General features: G+C 39.9%; 1 long non-coding RNA gene across 1 annotated transcript; it reads left to right on the top strand.

Annotated features, from left to right (window-relative positions):
- The first annotated feature begins 17479 nt into the window (after window positions 1-17479).
- Window positions 17480-21205, top strand: LOC307033343. The gene is made up of 5 exons (XR_013806474.1): window positions 17480-17725; window positions 18098-18451; window positions 18542-18652; window positions 19370-19431; window positions 19705-21205. It is a non-coding gene; the product is annotated as an uncharacterized lncRNA (long non-coding RNA).
- The last annotated feature ends 3182 nt before the right edge of the window (window positions 21206-24387 follow it).

Here is a 24387-nt window from a genome sequence, read left to right as displayed (position 1 = left end):
CAGGGAAAATGACCAGACAATAACCCAAAGGAAAACATGACATGGAAAACAGCAAAAACACCCAAACCTAAAAAACTATAAACGTGACATAACATGAGAATCGTGACATAATCCCCCCCTCAAGGGACGGATTCCAGACGTCCCAAAAAAACAAAAGTCCAGCAGGGTGGGTGGAGGGGGTCTGGAGGACGGGTGGAGGGCGGACGGCCCGGGGGCAAAGCAGAGATCAAAAAAGGGGAATTCGGGCGGACGGACCGGGGGCAAAGCAGAGTTCAAAAAGGGGAATTCGGGCGGACGGCACGGGGGCAAGGCAGAGTCCATGGAGGGAATCTCGGGCGGACGGCCAGGGGGCAAGGCAGAGTCCATGGAGGGAATCTCGGGCGGACGGCCCGGGGGCAAGGCAGAGTCCGAGGAGGGGTGAAGACCAGACAGCTCCGGAGGCCGGTCAAGAGCCGGTGTCTGCAAGATCCCCCATGGAAGAGGACACAGGACCGGCAGGACCCCCGGCAGGAGAGCAGTCGGCGGAATCCCCAACGCGACAGGACATGGAGTTGGCAGGACGCCCAGCGGAAGAGTAGTCGGCGGGACCTCCAACGTGGCAAGACATGGAGTTGGCAGGACCCCCGGCAGAAGGGCAGTCTGCGGGACCTCCAACGGCTCCAGACATGGAGTTGGCAGGACCCCCGGCAGAAGAATAGTCTGCGGGACCTCCAACGGCACAGGACATGGGGTTGGCAGGACCCCCGGCCGAAGAGCAGTCTGCGGGACCTCCAACGTGCCAAGACATGGAGTTGGCAGGACCCCCGGCAGAAGAGTAGTCTGCGGGACCTCCAACGGCACAGGACATGGGGTTGGCAGGACCCCCGGCAGAAGAGTAGTCTGCGGGACCTCCAACGTGACAAGACATGGAGTTGGCAGGACCCCCGGCAGAAGAGTAGTCTGCGGGACCTCCAACGGCACAGGACATGGGGTTGGCAGGACCCTCGGCAGAAGAGCAGTCTGCAGGACCTCCAACGGCTCAGGACATGGGGTTGGCAGGACCCCCGGCAGAAGGGCAGTCTGCGGGACCTCCAACGACACTTGAGTGGGTTGGTTCGCCAACAGAACCCGGGGAGCTGGCGTCGGACGGACAGCCAACAGGACACGGGGAGCTGGCGTCGGACGGACAGCCAACCGGAGACGAGGTGCTGGAGTCGGCCGGTACGCCGACAGGACTCGGGGAGCTGGCGTCGGACGGACAGCCAACCGGAGACGAGGTGCTGGAGTCGGCCGGTATGCCGACAGGACATGGGGAGCTGGCGTCGGACGGACAGCCGACAGGACTCGAGGAGCTGGCGTCGGCCGATGAGTCAGCAGGTGACTAGGAGCCGGAGTCGGGACCATGGTTACTGGAGCCGGCACTGAAGCCGGGACCATGGCTGTAAGGTCTGGTTCTGGAGCCGGAAACATGGCTGTAAGGTCCGGTTCTGGGGCCGGAAACATGGCTGTAAGGTCCGGTTCTGGAGCCGGCAACATGGCTGTAAGGTCCGGTTCTGGATCCGGCAACATGGCTGTAAGGTCCGGTTCTGGGGCCGGAAACATGGCTGTAAGGTCCGGTTCTGGATCCGGCAACATGGCTGTAAGGTCCGGTTCTGGGGCCGGAAACATGGCTGTGTGGGCCGGCACTGGAGCCGGAAACATGGCTGTAAGGTCCGGCTCTGGAGCCGCCTGAATACTCAGTGGACCTCCATAAGTCAGACGAGTTCCAGAATATCCTGGACAGGAGCAGGAACTGGGGCAGAAGCATGGGTTGACTGCAGACGGAACCCACCGAGGCGTATGGTGCCAGGTTTGGAATTGGGAGGCCGGGAGTTGGTTAACTCAAGCTTAAAAGATTATTAAAGTCGACAGCATAAAATATATCAGTAAATAAAAGTCTTGTGAACTTTTAAGAAGTTACGTATAAATCATAGTCGCTAACAAAGGGCTAACTGAGACTCATTAAACGGCGGCGTGCTGAAGTCTGCATTTAGCAGTTAGATGAGCTTGGTGTATTTCGTTTAAAGATGTAAATAGTGGTTTTCTAGTCTTTCTAGAAATGTTGACTGCTAGGCAGGAAAACCACTAACCTCTGGTTAGAGGACGACCACTCTACCTCCTGAGCCACAGCTGCCTCTTTTATAGCCTAACGTTAGCGCTTAACTGCTGACTATTATATGTATACTTAAACATTTTAAAGTTGTGATCCTTTGTGAAGATTTTCTTGCTGAATAAAATGTTTAAGTTCCATACTTTTGGTATTGCTATAGATGCTAGAATGTCTCTTTACACTTTCTGTATATTAAAATAACAGTGAGAAAGGAAAGCTACCAAAGCGAAGTAGCTAAAGAATTCCATTTCCTATTAGAAAAGTGAGAATTACAGTTTGTTGCTAAACATGCTAGAAATAATAGTAGCAAGCTGTCTCTTGCTAAAACAACACAAGAGAAACTTTGAATTACCTTATCTATTTTACTCTTTACTATTTTTACTGTTGTGTACACACAAACATATCCTACATTAATGATTTCGTTTTTCTTACTCTGAGAACATCAGGGTATACTTTGTCTCTGGAAGCACAATGTAACCCTGTGAACAGCTAACCTGGTCTGGATAATGTGCTAAAATGACTTTGGTAAATTGAGAAGAATGAGATGATATGCTTCACAACAAGTGAGACAGGAAGTGCACTTTTTGAATCTTGAGCCAATCAGATGCATGGTACACTCTGACACAGACATTCATGGTCATGTGACTTCAACATTTGTACTCACTGAAATACCCAAAAGTTTCCCAACAAGAGACAATATCAAGATGTTGCTGTTATGGGCAACACTGCTTTTTCTTCATCAAGGATGTAAGAGCAAGTATTCAGTACAAATTTGCATGCCTACTATTGGGGTTCATTTGTGTTCTTGCATGATGTATATTGTTTCACGTATTGTATTCTGACATTTATTTCAGATACGCTGGTTCCAGTGACTACAGTTCCTCTTGGTGAATCTGTGACATTCAAGTGTGCTCTGCCTAATATTGAGATTGGCAGTAAACAGCTCTACTGGTTCAAGCAAAATGCTGGAGGGACTCTGACATTAATTGTGAAACTGCTCGGATCTACGACACCTGATTCTGCACCAGAGATTTCTGACTCAAGATTGGAGATAAAACGCGATATCAATTTAAGCCACCTGACGATTCGGAGGACAATCCCAGAAGATGAAGGAATGTATCACTGCTTAATGACAGAGCTTTATGGAAATCCTGTATGGAGTGGGACATATTTGTTACTAAAAGGTAAATGTGATCTAGTTCATTCGAATTTGTTTTTAAATGCTTCAGGTCGGATCCAAAGCTGCACTTTGGTAATGTTTAAGTAAAGTAACATTTCAATTATCTGTTGCATATTAACATAAATTAAAATACAAATTCATTTAGACATACAATTAAGATTAAATTATTCTATTTATTTTCAGATATTTTTTTTTACTTTGGATGTTGATTTTTTTACCAGCTATGTTGTATATATTTGAGAAAATAACAGAGTTAACCACTCAACACTAAAAGTGTTGCCAATTCTGCCATGCACTATATCTTTAAACATCAATTTTTTTAAACTGTTTTGTATTTTTCAGGAAATACTCAGAGGACTTCAAACTATTCTGTTCAGTGGCCGACATTATCTGATGCAGCTCCTCCAGGAAACTCGATGACCCTTCAGTGTTCGGTCCTCTCTGACTCTGAGAATAAAACATGTCCAGGAGACATCAGTGTGTTCTGGTTCAGAGCTGGTTCAGATAAATCTCGTCCTAGCATCATCTACACTGGTGGAAGAAGACAAGAGGAATGTGAGAAGTTACCGGGCACTCAGAAGAGTTGTGTTCATCACTTCTCAAAGAACTTCAGCTCATCTGATGCCGGGACTTACTACTGTGCTGTGGCCACATGTGGAGAGATATTATTTGGAGATGTAACAAAACAGAAAATTGGTATGTTATACCGATGTATTTTGTTTAATATGGAGGTTAATGTCTACGAACCATTGAACCACATCATTAATGTGTTTAATGTCTTTGCTTTCTAGAGCGAAATGCAAGCTCTGAAGTTATAGCGCTGGCGATAGCAATACTCTGCTTGGTCGTTTCTATCATTGGAAACATTACTTTATTCTGCCGCCGGACTTCAAGAGCAGGTTGTTCACGATGTAAAGGTACGTTTTGTTGATTTAGTCCAAAAATGTAATACGCCGATTATTTTACTTTAAATAGTTTTAGAAGTATGACATCATGAGAGACACGATTAACCTTAACCTCATGTTCTTGGATACTATTACACTTAACATATCTGTTTTTTAAACATGGAAATCTGTTATTCTGAATATCATTATATTTATTTATGTTAAATATGCTTAACCCCCATAATCAAATGTAGATAATATGAAGTTATGCCATGTGCCGGGGATCTGTATTGAAAACTCAGTTTAAATTCATAATATTAATGTTTTCTTTTCATATTTAGGAAATAAAAATGTCGCTTTGCATTCGAGACATGACAACTCAAGCCAACCTGTGCAGGATATTGTAAGTAATCTTACGACATTCTTTATTTTTTGGTTATTTTGATTAACATAATTCTCATCATCCAGTTAATTACATGGCTTCTTACTAAAGAGGTATTGGTTTATCATCATTTTAAAAATCTAGTCAGCTTGCTGTGTTTGGATATCAGGACTGTGTCTATGGCAACAGATTGTTATATTAGCAGCAGTCTGCTACAAATAAATAATAGACCATTATAATTCTGTAATCAAACAATCATTATCAACAAAGCTGTCTCTTAATAATGGAGATTGTATTTGCTGCTCAGACTGAAGGTGGACATGATCTGAACTATGCTGCGTTGCATATCTCTGGAAGGAAGGCTACAAGAGGAGGAAAGAAGAGAGAGATGGAGACTGAAGAAAGTGTGTACTCTCAAATTAAATGCTGAATGTTAGTCTATGTAAATTGGTTGATAATACTGACCTTTGACAAAGATTTACATTTGGATTAATGCTGAAACCCAAAATATCATCAAACAGATATTCTCTTTTATTCAATGTTTCACCAATATTTGATTATGTGTTTGTATGTGTCGTCTTTTATCTTAAAATACTAACCAAAGTGTGTTTTTCATTAAAGAAAATGTAAAAGATCCTGGGGGGAATGATTTTGTTATGATTTATTTAGGGCCATCAGACATAACTGTTTCAAGATGTTCTCCTCTGCCATTTTGTATACATTATGAATGTTCAAATCTGTTTACTTCTTCCATGAGCGTCATCTACTTACTGTCTCGACCAATGCTCTGTAAAAACATCTAACCGCAATTGGGAGTTGTGTTCATTTAATGCTTCCTTTTTTAAATGATTTTTTTATAATACTAAGCTGAAGAAACCTAATCAGTCTTTGTCTTTCTTTTGGCATATTTAACCCATTTCGACATGTCAACATTTCATAACTGTTTTACCTTATACCAAGGGACATGTAAATGATATGATTTTTGGAGTTTCAAAACTACAGAGATCAGAATTTAATAGCAGACACTCAGTATTGAGCGTACTTTATTGCCATGTCTTTATTTGCATACTTCTGTAATTAAATGTGCTATTGTGAGTGCTTGAGTGTGTCCAAATGCCAAACATGGAAAGATGCAGTATAAAGTACACAAATTGTTTCTACCAATGGATGCAATAAATATTATTATCGATATAGTTAGATTCCACCTTCATGATTATGAATCTGTGAGGGAATTGTTTTCTAACACGACCCTTTTATTTATATTAGGTCTTAAAATGTTTGCATAAATTAGGGCGTGGTCACTTTGATGGACATGTACATGCTTCACTGTCAGCTAACAGCAACTTGTCCACTCTGCTAGGCTACAACCATAGAGGCTACAACGTTATTTAGTCATAGTACTGTACTTGACCCTTTAGCTTTAGCCGTGTTCGTGGTGATTGTGCCTTTTAGGGAATATTGTTACAAATACCAGACAATTAAAATGTCGTGCTGTGCGCTTGAATGTACTAACAGAACTTCCAAGAAGTCTAAAATGATAATATTATACATGTTAATCCCGTTCGCAGGTGTTTTTGTGCTTGGTAGCTTAGCTTATTACTTATTAGCCAGCTAAGGACGTAACCCTTTATACATACATATACATTTTTAGTTTATGATTCAGCCTTGGGTAAGACTTTTATAGTCTGGCTATGACGCCCATAATGCTAAACGGGAGCAAATGTTAATAGGTGACCCAATTATCCCAGTGGTGGCCGCCGGAGCTAACGGAGCCGCAGGGGGCTAGCTCCAGCCGGCGTCCCGGAGCTAGCCCACTGCGACTCCGTTAGGTCCGGAAGGTGGAGTCCGTCGTTATAACTGGAGATCAAGAAATGCAGCGAAACGCAGACTTGGTTCGCCTGCTGTAGTATTAGCTAAATAAATTATGTTGAACAAGGCTTATGAAGCTGAACATCGCCTCAACTGTTCTGCTAGGTATCGGTACTTCTTTTCTTAACGTGTGAATGACAAGCATTAAGAATAACAAAATATAGCTAATTCTCTTGCAGATTGTCTCATTTGATTACATGTATGAATGTTTATATAGGGAAACTACACTGTTAGCAGTAACTTGGTATGCATGAATTTCATGTTAGCTTAGCTTCTTAGCCTGAGCTAGCTCTGTTTACTTCCAGTTCGGAGGCAGCAGGTCCCGCCTCGGCTCCGCCTCTTTGCCCTTATTTGGAGCAGGCGGGATTAGACTCTGACGTCGCTGTCAAGCCATTAGTGGCCGACTCCGCCTACAAAGGGCTTCTCGGCAACTCTGTAGAATCCTATGGGTGACGTCACGGACACTACGTCCATTTATATATACAGTCTATGCTTTTATACCTAGGCCCTCTGACCCCCCCACCCCTCGAAAAAAAAAGAAGAGTTATAACGTCACAACCACAGACTGTAAATGGACGTAGGGTCCGTGACGCCACCCATAGGATTCTGCAGAGTTGCCGAGAATCCCTTAGTAGGCGTAGTCGGCCACTAACGGCTCGACACTGACGTCAGAGTTCAACTCCCGCCTGCTCCAAATAAGGGCAAAGAGGCAGAGCCGAGGCGGGACCTTTGTTCCAGAGCTAGCTGAAGCTACCAAGCTAAGCTAACATGCTCCTCATCTGCACACTGCCATGGCATTTTACGTTTCTAAGGTTAGCGGACATGAAACTATTCAGCAAAACTATAAATAATAATCTAAGTTATTGAGTTTTTAGCCTAATACTTCAGAATCTTAAAATCCCTTAATGTTTGTATGCAATTGTGCTAAATTCAACACTGGAATCAAGCAAATATTAATATGTTTGCATGACATTATTTATTTATATTTTGATATCACTTAATTATACGTTTAATACCTATACGTTTAATACCTTTAAGTTAAGCTAAGGTACATGGGATGGTACAGTAGCTAGTTAGTGCTCTTACCTGTGAGGCCTCCTCCAAACAGCATAATAACCAGACTGTATCATTAAAACTAAGTACCAGTTCTAGATCCTTGACTTTAGACAAACAATTCAAAAGACAACATGTATTTAAAGACCAATCTTTATTTGAAGGTGCCTCTTAACCTGATATATTAGTTATACAGTAATAGTATTGACAATCTAAAAAAACTGAGCAACTCAACAGTCAACTTTATGTTTCTTATTGTCTAAAGCATTTATTATTTTCATTTTCCCCCTCTCATATTCAGTGTGGACGAATTGAGACAGCGTGGTGTCCAGAAAGCTGCAGAGACTTCAGGGAGAAACCTCCGTGTGATGGACGTCCTGTCTGTTTGTTTGGCCCGGAGAGGACTGAGGGTCTTTCCTCTGCGAGGAGGACCAGGCCTGATGGAGGAGCCCATGCTGGGCAAAGCTGATACCAACTGCACAGGCCTAGTCTGTCACTTTATTTGACTAAATGTGTTTACTTATACATTTAATAGTTTTACACCTTCTGTTCACATGTGCTTTTATTTAAAACATGTTTGATTAACTTTTGGTTCACATTTCAATAAATTGTATTTGTATTTGCATTCCTTTTGTCCATTATTCTTACTGAAAATGTTCGATTACACATTCACATCTGACTGAAGATTGGCCCCATTTATTTGTGACATTGCAAACTCTGCGGTACAAGGCACAAGTGATGTGAAGCTCATGAAGCGAGGCAAATATAAATAATCAGCAGTAGATGTGGAAATAGGTGCATCCGATCAGCTGACTGTTTTTACAATACAAGTAGTTTCTTAGTGTACTGGTCTTAAAATCTCATGGCATCAGCTTTTATTTTTCCTCTTGGATGTTCTTCTTGACCCTCAGAGAAGGAGAACATGTTGTGTCTTTCAGGCATGTCCTTTCCTAACAAAAATTACAGGAAACATAAAACATATTATTGCAGAACAAGTGTGTTATTCATGAAAGCGGTGTGTTTGTGTGTTTAGGGGCTGTAGATATAATTATTTTGTAATTGTAATGTATTTTTTTTATTTCAACATTGAGCTACAAAGACAATCAGATTATGAATGAACAGTATGAAGTTCATCAACATTGAAATGTTTGTCATTATCAAAATAATATTTAACTGTTATCAAAATGTAGTGCAACTGTAGAAGCTTGCTCTGTTGTCTCACTGAAAGAATCACTTTTACCACGATTTTTACAGACAATATTGAGAGATAAATAGTAGCAGTTCTCACTGTGTTAAATATCTTTGCCTTCAATACATTAAATTAGAAAGCTGACAAAATCATATTGCTTGTTAACATCTAAATGTAACTTTTTGCATGGAAAAAACCCTCAACTTAACTGATGTGTAATGTAGGTGATCTAGTATTGTTTAATGGAATGTATATCAGTGTATTAAAGCAGGGTATATGCAGGAATCCTGAATTCAAATGTAATACCTTTTAAGACCTTTTTTAAGACCCTTTCCATACATTTTAAGACCTCATCGCAACTTTGAGTTCTAACCGGTTACATTGGCGACACACTTTACCTCACATTTGTATTGATTGTAAGATAGCAAAACTTAACAGAGTGCAGACAGACTACTGAAGCCTCCTCTCCACATGAACTTCAACCTCTCTGTGAAGGTCAGGTTTAATGCAGTATGCTGCTTTTTGCTTCTGTAGACTCTGTGCTCTTTCATTCCAGTAAAACTCCTCAGAAACCATTAGAAACCAGTATTTGACCAATAAACAAAACAATTGACAAAACTTTGAACTATGAAATATGTTGAACTTTGGTGAGCTTCAGCGGGGTAATGCCATATAGGAGCTCCCTCACAAATACCCAGGGGTTAAATTGGGCTGGGGCTGTCCGGGGCTAAGCCCTGACACATAGGACGATGCTCTGACGTCATCACCCTCACACATTTGTATTATGTTTACAAAAAAGGATATATATGTTAAGAATGTTCTCGTTCTTAATATAGACTATATTTAGGGTCTATATGTGTTGACTTTACTTTAAAATAGCAGATCTCTGTGACCGGATATAGTTTGGCTTAGACCCCGGCCCCACGAGGACGCATACGGTAAAACGCATACGCAAGCGCAAAAAAGGCTTCCGTTCACACGCATTCGATTCATTAACGTGTCCGTTCACACTAGAACGCTGGCAATGCTTGAAACGATGTAGTACATATGTCAGGCCTGTAAGTGGCACTGCTGCCGCACAAAATACACCAAAAGCAGCGGAGAAGACCCCGGAGAATGGTTGCCATGGTTGCCCTTCCGTTTATTCTCCGCGGTGGACGGCGTGTTCTCCTGCTGTATCTCTCAGGTAGTCCACCAGCAGATGAAAAACACCCACCTCTCCGCCTCTTCCAAGGAACGAGGGGACCGTGCGGCAGAGTTTCCGTTAAAAAAAAATTCCGCAGGTCAACATGTCCGTTAAAGTTTAAATCTTCCGTACAAAATTAGAAAAGTGCCGGTCAGAGGTCTTCTTTGTAATTTATTGAGCTTTAAAACAAATTGATAACGACTCTGTTCTCTGTATAATAATATAATAATATTTAATAAACGGTGACTGCCTCTCTTTTCCTCCCCCTCTTCTGACAGCCCAGCAGCAGCAGGAGACGCGGGGAGAGGGAGGCGGGCTATTTAATCGTTATCAGAAAATGATCATATAGGGCTTACACACGGAGCGTTGGACCCCCAGTGCGTTGCGTATGCCGGTCTACCCACCTTGGGACCAGTTACCGTACTCGTTTAGTTCCCCCCCACCCCCCCCCCCCACACAGAGCGGAGCAAAGCAACGAAACTTAAAATAATAAGCAGCATTTTACGGCGCGCTATGCATGGGGCCGCCTTGGGGGGTTTCCCGACATGTCGTTTCAGTAAATTAAAGGGTGTTTCATGTTGTCGTTGCTGTGGACCTTCTTAATACCTTGGAAAATGCCGTTTAATACTTTTTAATAGCCTTAATTTTTGCTAAATTGATTTATCAACTTTTAATACTTTTTAAGACCCCGCGGACACCCTGTAAAGTCAATACTTCATTCATTTAAACCAATATCTTTCTTGATTCTTTGTACAGTATGCAAAATAGAGTCTTTATACCTGTGCTGAAGTTCACTGCTGTGAGGATTCCAGTTATGTCTCTCACTCTCTGGTCCAGCCTGTCTGCATCACCTGGACACAAATGTGTACAAACAATATAACTGATTCTCTTCTGTTGAACATGTTGGATTGTGTATTGTCCGAGTCAGGGTCCTTTTTATTTTGCTGTAACTTTGGAAGTTGTGTTACCAATGCTTACTGTTTATTTGATACCCATTTGGTAATGCAATTAATAAAAACAACAAGGTTTGGGGTCGTTCTTCAGATGACTGTGACGTTAACGTGTAAGCTCAATAATGAACTCCAGCTCAATCAACCATATTGTAATATCTAAGTAATCATCTTGAAATATGACATTAATAATTGTAATATACAGTTGCAAGAAAAAAGTATGTGAACCCTTTGGAATTACCTGGATTTCTGCATAAGTTGGTCATAAAATGTATTCTGATCTGCACGTTTGAAGTTTGCAAAAGAGCACCTGGATGTTCCACAGCACTACTGGCAAAATATTCTGTGGACAGATGAAACCAAAGTTGAGTTGTTTGGAAGGAACACACAACGCTATGTGTGGAGAAAAAAATGCACAGCACACCAACATCAAAACCTCATCCCAACTGTGAAGTATGGTGGAGGGAGCATCATGGTTTGGGGCTGCTTTGCTGCCTCAGGGCCTGGACAGATTGCCATCATCGACGGAAAAATGAATTCTCAAGTTTATCAAGACATTTTGCAGGAGAACTTAAGGCCATATGTCCACCAATTGAAGCTCAACAGAAGATGGGTGATGCAACAGGACAACGACCCAAAGCACAGAAGTAAATCAACAACAGAATGGCTTGAACAGAAGAAAATACGCCTTCTGGAGTGGCCCGGTCAGAGTCCTGACCTATACCCAATTGAGATGCTGTGGCATGACCTCAAGAGAGCGATTCACACCAGACATCCCAAGAATATTGCTGAACTGAAACAGTTTTGTAAAGAGGAATGGTCCAAAACTCCTCCTGACCGTTGTGCAGGTCTGATATGCAACTATAGGAAACGTTTGGTTGAGGTTATTGCTGCCAAAGGAGGGTCAACCAGTTATTAAATCCAAGGGTTCACATACTTTTCCCACCCTGCACTGTGAATGTTTACATGGTGTGTTCAATAAAAACATAAAAACATATAATTGTTTGTGTGGTTTTAGCTTAAGCAGACTGTGTTTGTCTATTGTTGTGACTTAGATGAAGATCAGAACACATTTTATGACCAATTTATGCAGAAATCCAGGTAGTTCCAAAGGGTTCACATACTTTTTCTTGCAACTGTACACACATCTTATTGTGAGGTTGATTTCACATACACTACTTTGACATTAGCTTGTCTACATACTTGAGCATAGCCAATTTAAATTAACCTTAGCAATGCATACAGTTCCTACCTACATAATAAAATATCTCTCTAAGTTACAAGGATGACCTTATTTTATCAACCTCAAACAGAAGCCGTTTGTTGTACAGTATTATCCCACTTAACGCTTAACACTTGTCTATTTCGTTTTAACCTTTATATATAGTCTATGTTTTTAACTTGGAGGCTACTATTAGCATCGTTTGTACCGATGTAGCTACCACTCGCTTACACGCTAACCCAAGCCTTAACATTCATTATGTAGCTGATTAAAATCATTAACACATAAATAAAGTACTTAAATTTCAGTTACCGCAAAACCGCATTAATGCACCGTCTGTTTTAACCGCAGAGCGAGTCACAATAGTCCGATATATAAGCATGAAGAACAAACAACCACGGCCGGATCAAGTTGTGTTCCCTGGATGAACTGAGCATGCCCTTTAGCTAGCTTCACGGAGCAGCTAGCAGAGAGACAAGAAGCTAGCAGCAGCAGTCATTGAACGGAGCTGTCACTCAATGTGAACACGCCCTAATTTAGGCATAACTTTAAGACTGAATATTAATTACACAGATGAGTTGAGAAAGAATTCACTCCAGGATCCATAGGCAGGAAGGGGGGATCTAACTATACAGAGAATATGGTTTTTTGAACCACGATGTAAACATGTTTATTTCTGCTGTAAACTTGGGCATTTTAACATTGGGGTCTATGGAAATTGCTCCCTTCTGCAGACTGCTCCTACTGGCCACTAGATGAACTGCAGTTTGAGGCACTTCCTGATTCGCATCCCGAAAGTGGCCCAGAGGTTGCCGCTTGGTCACAACCTATAAGTCACAGCGTATACTTTGGTGGGATATCAACTATTATACATCCATGGATATCAATACAGCGGCGCGAGGTGCAAAACGCATCAGTGACAGCAACCCACACAAAACAACACCATTTATATAGACATCTATCATGAGAGGGCACACAGCCAAGTAACAATTAAAAATGAATTAAATCGGCACGGCGGCCCACATTGAAAACGACTCAGGCCTACCTTTGATGATCAAATCTCTGAAACGCAAAATCCATCCTCCTGTCCTTTTGGATGAAGCACTTGATGGCGGGGTCATGCAGCTGATCCTTTGCCACTCCAGTTTATCATTGTAACTCAATCTTGAAAATGGCTCGGCTAATAATGTCGCAACGATGTCATCACTATCACTGAAGTGAGCCATCATGAACAAACTTATGCTAATCATAAATCTATCGATTAGATTTATGATTAGAAAATTATAAAAGTAGGGTAGACATGTGGAAATTATCCGGCTGAACAAAACTTGCATTTATCTAACAGGTCCGTTTTCCACAGACCTTATTTCCTGCTATTTTCCAAAATCCTATGGAGAAATCTCATTGCTTTTTCATCGCGGGAACCCGAGCACAGCTTACTTCCGGGTTTTAGGACGTGTCTTCATAGCGGTTGGAACTTGTCATAAAGTCCACGAAAATAAAGCCCACCCATTTAGAGGGAAGATATGAATCGCAGAGAGGGCCAGACGAGCTTCTTTCATTTAACCCTTCACATTCCAACAGAAACTGAACAGACAGATTCGAAGGATTTATTTCTTCGGAAATGTTATTTTAAATACAATTAAATCAAATTATTTTTGGTAAAACTAATGAAAAATATAACATTTATATAATGTTTTTAAAAAACATGTTTTCAAATATAATTTTTTAGAATATCTTAGGCCCTCAGAGAGGGCCTAGACTCTAGGCCAGGCATGGGCAAACTACGGCCCGCGGGCCATATACGGCCCGTTGGGCTTTTAAATCCGGCCCGTCGAATATTGATACAAAATTGTCCAAATTATAGTAAAGACCGCATTCATTTTGCATTTCAGTTGATCCCACTAGATGGCGCACTCTAGACACAATTTACCTTTGCTGGAGTCTGGTCTATTCTCTCAGCTGGCCCCACTCGGCAACCCGGCGAATACAAGTTGTAACAATCAGTAGCACTGAGCAAAGTGACTAGAATGCGATCAAACACTTATAAAACACTTATATAAAGTCAGGCAACACTAACCAGGCTTAGTGTGATTCTGTTTATTTTACCTTACTTTAATAACCATCCGTTCACTGTTATTGACCATTGTGAAGAGGCAGACGTTTTCCTGTTGTTTTGTATTATTGCAGCTATCGGATGGAATCAATACATGGGCTACATGTGGCCATCAGAAGTAAAAATCATAACGAAAACTACGCCGGTAAAACATGCGTGTAGAAAACGGCTTATGCCACAATATGATATCAGCAAGTAGTCAAGATAGTGAGATTAGCTAACATCACCTGTAGAATGCCAGAGAAACGTTCATAACAGCGTTGTGATGCCGAACAGCTTTCAGACTAAAACACATTCACTTATGGGGACGGGGGATATTTATCAGCTGCTTGTGACAGTCAGACAATGAAGTATGATGTAGAAGTAGTTCTTTAATTTAATCTGGCTTCGTATAATTAAAAACTACCCGACGCAGTCCTCTATTGATGTTATTGTGAGCGGTGTTGCGGAGAAAATCAGCGACGTAAAACGCTGTGTGGGTCATAAGAAGGCACACAAACGGTTACGTCATGATGCAAACGATGACGCAATGACGCAATAATTCACCTTTGAACCTAATTCACCTTTGAACCTGCTTCTGTAACAATGAGTGGACCAAATAAAAGAAAAGTGAACATTAAGTGCCGAGTGTATGATGAGGAATGGACAGCTATTTTTTTACCGATCTGCTACTGGCCCGGCCCGTCTGTCAAATTTAAAACTCATAGTGGCCCCCGAGCCAAAAAGTTTGGCCACCCCTGCTCTAGGCCCTAGAGGGCCCTCACGGCTCGCCACTGTGTTTGGATCAAATCTGACCGATTTACTATTTTTATCATTCGTAAATATTGTGTTTTAGATTTGATTGCTTGAAAGCCTAATTATATACTCCACAGTGGACATTTGAACATACAACATTTGCTGATCACCACTTTCATTGTTTTTTTTTGTGTTTAAGTCAATTTACACCTATGTGCCCTGTCAAAAATGACCGACATAGGAGATTATTGGATAAACCTAGATTATGTTCATCCATTCAGTTAGTACACACCCACATACTGTATCGACAACCATGTTCATTTTGGAAAACATATCAGTGTCTATATTTGTTTATATTCATTGCACTTATTCATGTAATCCAGCCGTCTGATATATTGTTTACAGCTTAAAAGGGTGTTTAATAGAATTTGGTGATGATTATTTGTTTTGTGTTAATGTAAGTAGAGTTAAAATAGACCGATCAAATGCAGGAATACCAAATTAAGGGATCAGAAACAGGTTTATTACCAGGTAGGTTTACACGTACAAGGAATTTGACTTGGTGTCGTGGTGCATAAAAACAAGGATTAAAAACACAGGTAGAGAACTAGAAAAATATAAAAAATAATAAAAAATATAGTAAAATATAACAGTATTTACATTGCAATGGTAGTAGAGTTAAAACTGACCGATCAAATTTAATCAGGAACACCGAAGTAAGGGGGGAGAAACAAACACTTGAGGAGGGTTAATAATTATTGGGTTATTTCTCGAATGATTTGTTACCCCGAGGAAAAGGTTGATAGCTAGCTAAGTGTCTCGACTAAAGACATGTTGACACTTTGACATGCTGACCACTGGGCTTATAACCACCATCCTCTGATTGGTGGACAATCCTGAGCCGCCCTATTTATGGCCTCATGTTAGCGTCTAACTTCTGCTGTTTACCACAAACATGTTTTTTCTGCTATAATATTATTATTAGTATTTTAGTGTTGCCTCTGTGTTTAGTGTCCTGTCTGTCTGTAACTTTGTGTGGTAGTGTTTCCACTGAACAGGTCTCTCTTGAAAATGAGACCTTGTGTCTCAATGACATTTTACACCTGTATAGATAAAAAAATAATCCAAAATCCCATTTGGTTTTGGTCAAGGGAACTACTACAATGCTAACTTTAAGGGTTGGCCGTCACAGACACATCATCCATGTATCACTCTATTGACAGGCCACTTTTTTGTAGCCTACTATCCAAATACCTTAGTTCAAGCATTATCATCCAAGTACGCCTTTACAGGTAATGGGAATAAGTGTGAGAGTGACATCCGCTGGCTGTTCACTGTATGTGTTAAAAATAATTGCTGAATTATCAAAAAAAAACTGTGAATAGTGAATACACCGTTTAAAATGTAAGTAGGCCTATCTCAAGTTAACATTGGGACACAAGAAAGGTTCATATTTAGTGTTCATTTTTCAATAGCGAGTAGTTTTGCATGGTGAGCCAATGATTTGTTAGCATTTAGTTAGCATAATGTTAGCTAGAAGCCCTTCTAATTCGTAAGAATCGATACCGCTTACTTAAACATTTACAATATATCGCCCTTTGCCGCCCTAGCTTCTCTTTACATTTGCATTTATTTATTACTCCACAAACCTTTTACATTTATGATGAGGAATGACGGATGACGGATGAAAAGAGCTGCTTTAGCCACGTATGGTTCTCTCTAGAGAAAAAGAAGGCTGCTCCACCCTAGGATGCTCCAGATTCCCATCTGGACTAAGCTAGCCATTATTGCAACTAGATGTGTTGTGCTTAAACAACATTTCAAGTAAAAATAATTATCTGTAAACTTTCCTTACTTTTGTGCATCATTATGAGATTAGTTTTTACTGACTCTTATAACTTGTAATATTTTACTGGTGATACTTGTGTCTGGTGTCTTCACTGGAAGCACAGTGTAGCTCATTTTACAGCCAGTCTAGGCTTTTGTGAATCCAGTTTCCTTATAACTAAGACTGGTAACCAAGCCTCGTAATTTACTAATTCATATTCACTGTCATTGATATTGTCGTCCAAAGCTGTCTTAACAGTTTCACTTTTCTTATTAAGTTAAAAAAAAGAGACCTTTATTTGAAGATTTGCTTAAATAACTTGAGAAGAATGAAGTGATATGCTTAAAAAAGATCAGAATGGGACCACTGAGACAGGAAGTGCACTTTTTTAAATCTTTATTCTGTGAAAACCAATCAGATGCAGAGTGACACGCATATGGGCGGCTATGTGACCTTTACATTGAAAACAAAAAACAAGAGACATTGTCAAGATGTTACTGCTATCGGTAACACTGCTTCTTCTTCATCAAGGATGTAGGTGCAAGTATTAAGTTAAATATTTACATTTAGATATATGAAGGTTCCGATAGCTTGTTTTTGCATGATGAATACTCATTTTGTTCACTAATTGTTTTTTATTGTTTCACGGTTTGTTTTCTGTCAATTATTTCAGATACGCTGGCTCCAGTGACTACAGTTCAACTTGGTGAATCTGTGACTTTAACGTGTGCTCTGCTAAAAACTGAGATAAGGCACAGAGAGCTCCGCTGGTACAAGCAGAGTGCTGGAGAGACTCTGACATTAATTGTGACACTGCCCGAATCCTCAAAACCTAAGTTTGCACCAGGGTTTTCTGACTCAAGATTGGAGGTACATATTGGTAACAATTTAAGCACCCTGACCATTCGGAGGACAATCCCAGAAGATGAAGGAATGTATCACTGCTCAATTGAGGATTGGATTAGGAATCGTGGATGGAGTGGGACCTATTTGTTACTAAAAGGTAAACGTGATCTAATTTTTTATAAAATTTCAAATGTTTTAGATCTGATCTAAAGCTTCAAAATAGCGTTAAGTATCCGAACCCTGATTTTAACATCTACAAAATGGTTCGAATAATTTATTTCCAATTATTTGTGATGATTTGGGTTCTTGATAAAAAAAAAAATCAAATTTCACCATGTCTTGAATCTTAAAATTAAGTTAAAACCACAAATTAACTACATTATCCGTTTTTAAAAGAAAAATGTATGAAGCACTAATCGGTGTTTTAACAATGTATTTTTTCTTTGATCAAAAATGTACCACATTTAAGATGGATGTAAACACATTTTTGGCTGTTTAATGTGGTTTTTAACACTTTTTTATTTTCCAGGAAACACTCAGAGGACTTCAAAGTATTCTGTTCAGTGCCCGACATTATCTGATCCGGCTCCTCAAGAAATCTCGATGACCCTTCAGTGTTCGGTCCTCTCTAAATCGGAGAATAAAACATGTCAAGGAGACATCAGTGTGTTTTGGGTTGGAGCTGGATCAGATACATTTCGTCCAAACATAATGTACACTGATGGAAGGAGACAAGAGGAATGTGAGAAGTTACCGGACACTCAGAAGAGTTGTGTTTATCGCTTCTCAAAGAACTTCAGCTCATCTGATGCCGGGACTTACTACTGTGCTGTGGCCACATGTGGAGAGATACTATTTGGAGATGTTACACATACGCAATTAGGTATGGTTTTATAATGTTGAATATTAGAGGTGATATTCGAAAAATGTTCGTAACATTATGATTGCTTTGTGTTTTTTCTTTGCTGTCCAGAGAAAACTGCAAGTCCTGAAGTCTTTGCGCTGGTGATAGCGATCGTCTGCTTGGTAATTTCTGTGATTGGAAACATTGCTTTCTTCTGTTGCCGAACTTCAAAATGTAAAGGTAAGTGTTGTTGAATTATTTTGAAAATGGTATACACTGATTTTATTACATATTGTGCAAGAGGTGTAACATCATAAAGTACAGGATGAACCTCAACCTCATGCTTTAAGATTTAAATAATAAATAACTGCAGAAGTTGGGTCTTAACAGAAATATTTTATTTAAGATATTATATCAAATAAATGTATCAGCAAACACTGGCAGCATGATGTGTCCAATTTTCTGTTAGGTAAAATCTGTCTTATTAAGCTACTTAGAATTTTTTTTGATAAATTGGGGTTATGATCCTTATATAAAATGAAGCTTAAAGTTGGGGTAGGTCATTTTGGAGAAACCAGCTCGAGTGCGCTAGAATTTGAAAATACACAGCCGGAAAAAATCTGTCCCTCCTCCAACACACACAAACTCGCACATGACCAATGAGGGCACGAGATAAGTTTGTGCACAGATGGAAGGCTGACAGACAGGTAGGCCATCCAGTTACTTTAGCCGGGCCGGCTCAGATGATTGGTCGTGCTTTTTACAGTATTACGGCTTCCACAGATGACATTTTTTTAATGGATTTTTTGTCAAAGCACTTAAGATATTCATTGCTATCGGGATGTTAAGAGCATTCCATGGAATATAACAAAAAGTGTATCTCAAGCCGGTTTCTCAAACTTACCTACCCCACCTTTAAACCAATTACATTTGGGTTTTTGGTTTTTCATTTTTTAGGAATAGAAAACCCCACTGGGCAAGCAAGATATGACAACTCAAGCCAACCAGTGCATGATATGGTAAGTAATGACACAATATACGTTGGGATCTTTTTTAATAACATGAAATCAAACAGCACCACTAACAGTAAACATGTAAGGGAGGATGTACATCTGGCCGTTCATTAGTGTGATGTGAGCCCTGACAGGGTGAGCAGCAATCTTAAATCCTCTGGTGATTCATTTAGTCCAGAATGAACGACCACTTACCAAATACAACAACCAATCTGTTTATAAATTCAAGCAAAACTGTGTAAAAGTAAACGTATAATGATCTTCTTATTTGCCGCACAGATTGAAGGGGGAAATGATCTGAACTATGCTGCCCTTCATTTATCTGGAAGGAAGGCTACAAGAGGAAGGAATAGGAGTGATTTGACTACTGAAGAATGTGTGTACTCTCATGTTAAATGCTAAATGTGAATGTGTGTCAAAAAAACCCTGTAGGTTGGTTGATCACACTGACCTCTGACAATGACTTATAATGTAAATGTGTTTGCTTCCCTTTTGTTTAGAGGGAGATTTTTTCATGCTAAAATCTGAAATCATATCATACAGATGCGTTTTATATTCCTTGTTTGACCATTATTTGATCTGCTCATCCTGTGTTTGAATATGTCGTCATTTTATCTTAGAAATACTAACCCTAATTGGTTATATTAAACATATTTAACCAAATAATTGAGAAAGTGTTTTTTCTTAAGATTTATTTAGGGCCATTAAAGACCCTGTGAAGTGTGCACCTGTGCATGATCTGTTATGCTAATACGTATAGTAATGACCAAAATTGTCCATTGGAACCCATATCAAAAGATGTTGGAATAGCAACGAATTTGACGAGTTTTGAATTTTCCGGGGAAATCTGCAGTCGACCTTCGCCTTCGTGGGCGTGGCTTGCGATCTACTGCGTGACGTCACGAGATGGACGCCGCCGCACTGTTTACATTCACCACCGTTCATTTTTTCTCTTTTTCAAAGTCGAATTTCTCAACGTTTTTGAGCTAGTATTTTCCTGGAAATTGTGTCGGAGTCGACTGGAAGTGATTGCCAATCGAGAAAACCTGACAATGGAGGCGACAGTGAAGAAAGAGGGATGAAAAACACAGGGGAAACGATGCATTGCCGCTGGCTGTAGTAATGTCAAGTCTGCCGAAGTGGCGATGTTTCTGTTCCCAAAAGATGAAGGTGAGCCTGGCTGGTGTCATTGTTTCGTAGATTCTTTGATTGATCATGATAAATAAAGGCCACTGGTCGATTCGAGAGAGAGAGAAAGAGAGACTGAGAGAGTTACAGGGTTGTTGTTAGCATCTGGTGCTAGCTCGGAGCTAATGGAGATTAGCTGTTTCAACAATAAGGAGAGGGAGAGTGCTCTCCTGTGGGACTGAGAGAGATAACGTCAGCTCAGGGAGGTAAACTGTAGCCTAAGTTATCTCAGTGGGTTTGGTCATCTATGTAAACAAATATTTCCATCTATGTAATATTAGTTGTATAAAATAGGTTAAGAAATCCTTTCAATGTTTTTTGATTATTGAAATATATGTTTCATATGAGTGTTGAGAGCTGTATCCATAAATCTCTTAATGTTGCCCTCAAAGTGCACCAGATTGATCACTTTCCTCATCTATCCTGTCCGAAAAGCTGTCCAAATCAATCATTTCTCTCACACTAGTATCACTTTCCAGAGTCTCCGCCATGTTTACAATCGCAACTGGGTACATCTTGTGACGTCACAGCCACTATCGTCTGCAACTTCCGTTAGGCTTGGACGGCAAAATTAATAATTCATTAATTCATTAATTATGAATTATTAAAAATTATGTTAGCCATGAACAGGCACAATGATATGTAAGGAATGAAACTGCTATTTCATTTTGGTGCAAAAACATGCACTTCACTGGGCCTTTAAGCATAACTTTACAACTTTTTTGCAAAAGGAAATCTCACGTCTGTCCTTAAGTAAAAGAGCTAACACCAAAAAATAATGTTACGCTAATATAATAAATAATTAGATTCTTATAAATCATGTATTAATGTAGTGGTCAGCAGTATCTGATCAATCATAATGACCCATCATAATTGAAAATGTTTCACCTTCGGTATTTATTGCAATGGGGGTGGAAATATAATTATTATTTGATATGATAATTATCTGCTTGGTCCTTTTGGGTTGTTGTAAAAGTTGTCTTCAACTGGCACTAAACACAAAAATAATAAAATTCAATAACGTGCTTTAACCACCAGGTGTCCCATTATATCAGCTGTGCGCCGTTATGGTGTAAATACAGCCTATCTACCAATTGGATCAAATATAAAAGTCAGCCGAATTAGTGTTGATACTGCAAGGAGACGTATTGTGTGAAAAGAAATGTAAGATGTTGTTTAATTGCTTATATATTTAAGATCCACGTCATGTTTTCAGTTTTGGTGGCAGTTGTTCCTGTTTGTCTAGAAGTCTTTTCAGATATGTAATATTTAATGCAGCCAAACCGTGTTTTACAATGCAGTTATGTGATGACTTCCAAAGAGAAAAGCATGTACACTCGGAATAAAGTGTTATATTATTTTTTTTAAATGTTTTGGGATTTCACATCGCATAAACACCATTTCCCAGCGTGCATTGCGGCTAAACCATCCAATCAGCGAGCTGAAGATATTGCCTACGTCTGTTTCCGGTGTTGTTTATGACGGGTGTATTTTTGTATTTTCACATTTAAATTTGAATTTACATTAAAGTATTTTGTGAGGTATCCTAAAATGTTTTTAAATATAACTACGGTTCTAGTTGAAGAGTTTGTAAATTAACATGAACCGAAGCTGTTGCCTGGCAACGCAATCGCACAACGTCACGTCCGTTAATTCCACAAACACACACATGGATTAACATCGATTTAATACATTAATGTAGCCTTTGTTTCTGCTAAAAGAGGTGTCGACCAGCTGGGGCAACAAGAAAATCGGCGGAATCGAGTGTGACCATTACAAAATAAACCATTATTATATTAATATTGACAACCGACCGTCGGGGTAGCGTTTGCTTGGCATTTCCAGGTATTTCTCCACTGGTTCGGCCATGTTAACAATACCGTGACATCTTCACGTCTCCCAGCATGGTAAATCGGCACATGTTCACATCTTGCCGTGATACCGGGTTGTATATATATATATATATATATATATATATATGACCTTAAAAGTCTCAATCACATTCCCCAAGTCGACAGTAAATCGTGTTTCTGTTAAAGCTTCCTTTTTAAGTAGAGCATGTAATGTACAAAGAACAAGGATACAAGTTTCTCCTCACACCTAAAAGCACATCAGGTAGCGAACATTGTGCTTTGATGATAGCGCTCACTGTTCATGTGTCTGTTGATGGGCTTTACCACTTCAGAGCAGATATGTCATCTTCTCATCTCAGGAACTAGATGCAAGACACTGCCTGCATGTGACATAACTACAGGTGGGCTGAAGAAACCGAGTTGAAGTTGACTTTGTTCTTAAGATACAAATACAACACAATTTAACGTTATATCTGATATTTTCAACAACCCTGTAATAATGAGACTAGCTGGATCAATAATAATGGAGGGATCTTTTACTAATCCATGAAATGCTTACCTTGGCCTAGATTAATGTCATCCAGTTGTACCAAAGCATTTATGCTAGAGAGATATATTAGAAACTTTCCACAAGTGCTAAAAGTCAAACCAAATAGCGAAACAGTACATTTGAAAGATATTTACAAATACAACAAAATAATGTAAAATGTAGCTATTTTCACCCTGTTCTTCCTTGTTTGTAATAGTGTCTCAAATGTGACTGTGAAATGTGATTGTTATTGCACAAGATAGATAAGTGGCTTCCTATAGGTGCGTATTCTGCAGAGAGAATCTATTTTTGGACAGGAAAATAGAGCTTCCGAAATAGTTTCTGAAATGCTAACAATAGATATTTTATGTGTTATTTCTAAAAAACATAGTTTGGTTATTTGAATTTCACTGCACTGAGGTGTTTGCATGTATGTGAAACAACAAGCAAAGCCACATGCAGGAGCGGGTCTGTGAGATGTAGGCTGTGGCTGGCCATTTCTCTGCTTTGACAGACCGCGAAGCATGTTTACTCAGAATGCTCATGACTTTGGGCATCAACAGGATATGTCACTAGCGTACAAGAAGCCTCCGCAGGCTAAATTTAGCAAAAGCATTTAATGTGATTTTGGTTTTGCCTTCTTGGATGTGAACCCATTTAGTTCAATCAATGTCTGGTTAAACAACACAACTCAATCCCATGCAAGTACAATTGTTGAGTTTTAATTACATCCTTTCTTATAAAATGATAAAGTTATGTTGTGGTTACTATTCAAAATAAATCTATTTGATTTCTGTTACTGTTCAAACGATGATATTCACTATCGCACTCAGCATCAGGTTGGCTCACCGCTAGTGGTGGGTGAAGGGTCCTAGAAAACTAATCTACAAACCAATTAAACCAGGCAACATTTACTCCAGAGGTCATCATAAGAAACGTAAGAGATCCCCCCCTTTCATGGCTAGATTTAGAGTCCAGTACTTCCCTGAGTGGAGTTAGCTGTTTAGTCATTGTGCTAAGCTAAGCTGCTGACTGTAGCTTCATATTAGCAGTATGCACCTGAGGCTGATATCAGTCTTTACGTTGAACTCTGTAAGAAATAATTGTATTTCTCTGGGAAAAACCTTTTTTTTATATCGACTGCAAGCTACAGGTGTGAAAACAAAGATCAGTAGTTACCACAAAGATAGCCTCTGTGGTTTCACACCCATTCTGATCAAACTTTTCTGAAGTTTCAATCTATCATCTCTTTGTATGCATGTAAGCATCAACCAAAGACTCTCTTGTAAATTGCCTATTTATTTTAACCTTGGCAAAAACTGTACAGATACTATCGATATTGTGAGAGAATATTTCTGTCTTTACTCCTAGATATTTAACCTTTTCTGTGTG

Source organism: Notothenia rossii, assembly GCF_949606895.1.
Source record: "Notothenia rossii genome assembly, chromosome: 3".
Classification (NCBI taxonomy): domain Eukaryota; kingdom Metazoa; phylum Chordata; class Actinopteri; order Perciformes; family Nototheniidae; genus Notothenia; species Notothenia rossii.
The sequence above is the reverse complement of the archived record's forward strand: the minus strand, read 5'-3'. Positions and strand labels throughout refer to the sequence as shown.